The sequence below is a fragment of the Tupaia chinensis genome, unplaced genomic scaffold, assembly GCF_000334495.1.
Source record: "Tupaia chinensis unplaced genomic scaffold, TupChi_1.0 Scaffold145156_1, whole genome shotgun sequence".
Taxonomy (NCBI): Eukaryota; Metazoa; Chordata; class Mammalia; order Scandentia; family Tupaiidae; genus Tupaia; species Tupaia belangeri.
Window position 1 is genome coordinate 383,834 of NW_006205016.1, and position 3,666 is coordinate 387,499.

A 3,666-nucleotide genomic window follows, 5' to 3' on the forward strand; every position below is an offset into this window, starting at 1 on the left:
AAAAAGGTGTAAATACAAAAGTAATCATACTGGGACCAGCATTTGGTGCAATGGTTCTGTTGTTGGACTCCCATGTAGTCGACTGCAGTTTGAGTCCCAGACGCGGTGGCTAGCTGGGCATGTGTGCGTGTGTGCCCAAGATCCCGAGAAGAGAATGGAAGAGAAAGGATTGTGGCGTGGTCATTCCCCTGGGGGGTGATTTCTCACTTTTTGTCTCTCTGTCTCTCTCTGTCTTTCTGGTGAGCACACGTGCCCTATAACAAACAAACAAACAAACAAAACCCAAACCAAAACAAATGAACAAACGTAATCAGAACAAAAAGGGAAACCTACCAAATACTAAAGATTATACTAAGAACATAGTAAACAACGTTTATAGTGACAAACGTAGCAAATAACTAAAATAGTCATAGTATAAAATATTTATATCTAAACCTGTAAATCATATCAATAAATATGAATGAGTTTAACTAGAATAAAAAGATTTTCAACATGGCTTATAAAATAAGTTTCTGTCATATATTTCATTCAGTAAACACACTTGACAAAAACGTTTTTAAAAGACTTAAAAATAAAGTAATAGGGAAACGTATAGTAGGCAAACAGAAGCAAAAATAATAAAGGCAGTTATGGGACATCCCATAGAACAGTGGTTAAGTGTTTTGCTTTGAGAACTGAACCCCACATAGCTAACTGCAGTTCAAATACTAGCCCCAGTAACTGCATTTCAGGTGCATATGCATGCATGCCCAAAATTGACAGGATGGAGAAATTGAGACAAAATTATTATGGCATGAACATGCTTTATTGGGGTATTTTCTCTCTCTCTCTCTTCCCTCTCTCTGTCACTGTCTCCCCCTCTCTCTCTAACATGCCCTCTGAGAAATAATAATAGTAGCAAAAAAGGTAGTGATATTAACCTTGATATAAGAAAAAGGAGGATTCAGGCTCAAAAGCATTAAGCATGATTAAAAAAAAAAAACACTTTATTTAAGATCGCTGCCATACGGCAGGTGTGCTTACTGAGGAGTGACACAGGGAGAGACAGTGAAAGGAAAAGTGAGATATCCCCCTTGGATGGTCATGCCACAATCCCTTCTCTTCCATTCTCCTCAGGATTTTGGGAATGCACACAGAAGTGTCTGGTGTAATTTTTCAAGCCACCATGTCCAGGATTCAAACCATAATCAGCCACCTGGGAATCAAGCACCTTAACCACAATGCCACCTATTGACCCCCCCCCCCCAAAAAAAGGACAATCTTAAAAGACCTTCCATTTCCTAAGATCCCAAACTGGACTCCTACATTCCTTCAACTCCATTAATCAATCCCTCAGGACTCCTGCAACAAAGCAGGAAGCAGCAGCAATCAGCATGACAAACTGAGAAAGGAAGACCATCTCAGACCTCCCACCGCCTCCCAATTGCCCAAGGTACACTTCAGACCAGCCCCAGCCCACCTTCAGCACCACACAGCAGGGAGGATTGCAAAAAGACAAATTGAGGCTAAAGACCACCTCAGACCTCTCAATGCCTTTTGACTATTCAGATATGTTCCATAGCAGCCCCTCCCACATCCCTCTGGTGCTATTAATTCCTCAAGACCACACCATGAAGCAAGGAGCAGCAGCATTAAGTGTGATAAAGTGAGGCGGGAAGAACCCCTTAGGTCGCCGCTGCCTCCTGACTTCCCCAGGTACATCTGAACTGGCCCCTCTCAACTCTTGTCAGTGCCATTAATGCTTCTAGCCTGCACCATGAAGCAGGAAGCAGCAACAGTCAGTAGCAACAGTCAGTGAGAAAAACTGAGGCAAGATCACCTCGGATCTCCCACTGCCTCCCAAATGCCTCAGGTACATCTCTAACCAGCCTTTCTCCCATCCTTTATCGCCATTAATCCCTTGAGCCCATGCTATGACTGCTGCAGCAATCAGAGGGACAAACTGAGGCAGAAAGACCACCTCAGACTGCCCACTGTCTTTCAACTGCCTCAGGTATATCCCAGACTGCTTCCTCCCACATCACTTTTCTGCCTTTAATTCCTTAAGCCCACACATTGGAGCAGGAAGTAGCAGTAGTCAGTGTGACAAACTGAGGCAGAAAGACCATCTCAGACCTCCAACTGCCTCCAAACTGCTTCAGGTATATCTCAGAATGGCCCCTCCCACATCCTTTCACTGCCATTAATTTCTTGAGCCCACACCACAGAGCAGGGAGCAGCAGTAGTCGGGTGAGACAAACTGAGGCCAGAAGACCACCTCAGACCTCCCACTGACTCTGGACTTGAAACCAAGCAAGAACCCCTAATGTATTTTCTAGGATTCCTGAAATATAAAGTCCATTTGCATTGTAATGGCCCAGAGTAAGGAGTAAGTCTTTAGACTTTGGTTATGATAATGACCAACATGGACCATGAGTGAGGGCCATTTCACCTCTAAAACTCTCACTTAAAGGAAAGAAGATTTTCATTTCAATGGGTAAGATGTTTTGTAGACTGGAAACTGCTGATTGTGAACTCAGAGACTCCAGGCTGAATGGTTCCAGACACCTGAAGAGGAATTTGATTATCTAAGGTCTCACCAATCAAGAATGTCCATGAGATGATCACGCCCTCTTGAACCAATCACTGAACTGATCATGCGCCTGGGACCTCTGCCCCTAATTTTGCCCTTAAAAACGCATATGGGGAATATCTCAGGGAGACCGGGTCTTTTCAGCATGAGCTGCCCGCTCTCCTTGCTTTGCACTTTGCAATAAAGCTGTACTTTCCTTCATCACACCATGTGCCTATGGTTTGGTTTTATAGCGCTTGGGCTAGCGAACCTGATTTGAATTTGGTAACAGACTGTCCCAGGTTCATTCAGGACCAGCCCCTAATACATCCTTTCACTGCCATTAACTCCACAAGTCTGCACCACAAAGCAGAGAAAAGCAGCCACCAGCGATACAAACAGTCAAGAAGACAATCTCAGACCCTCCACTTCCTTCTGAGTGCCCCAGATCTATCCCTAATTGGAACCACCCACATCCTTTTGCTTTCATTAATCCCCTAAACCTGCATCACAGAGCAGGGAACAGAAGCAGTGAGACAAACTGAGATAGGAAGACCACCTCAGACCTCCCATTGCCTCCCAACTGCCCCAGGTCCATCCCAGACCAGTCCCTTCACATCACTTTACTGCCATTAGTCCCTCAAGCCCATGATACAGACCAGGAGGCAGCAGCAGTCAGTGTGACAAACTAAGGCAGGAAGACCTCCTCAGACTATCCCAGGTACATCCCAGACAGGCCTTGCCCACATTACTTTGCCACCATTAATCCCTCTAGATAGTGCCATGGAGCACCTAGTAGTAGCAGTTAGTGTGACAAACTTGAAAGAGAGCAAGAACCCCCTAATGTATTTTCTAGGGTTCCTGAAATATAAAGTCCATTTGCATTGTAATGGCCCAGAGTAAGGAGTAAGTCTTCAGGCTTTGGTTATGATAATGACCAACATGGACCATGAGTGAGGGCCATTTGACCTCTAAGACTCTCACTTAAAGGAAAGAAGGTTTTCATTTCAATATGTAAGATGTTTTGTAGACTGGAAACTGCTAGTTGTGAGCTCAGAGACTCCAAGTTGAATGGTTCCAGACACCTGAAGAGGAATTTGATTATCTAAGGCCTC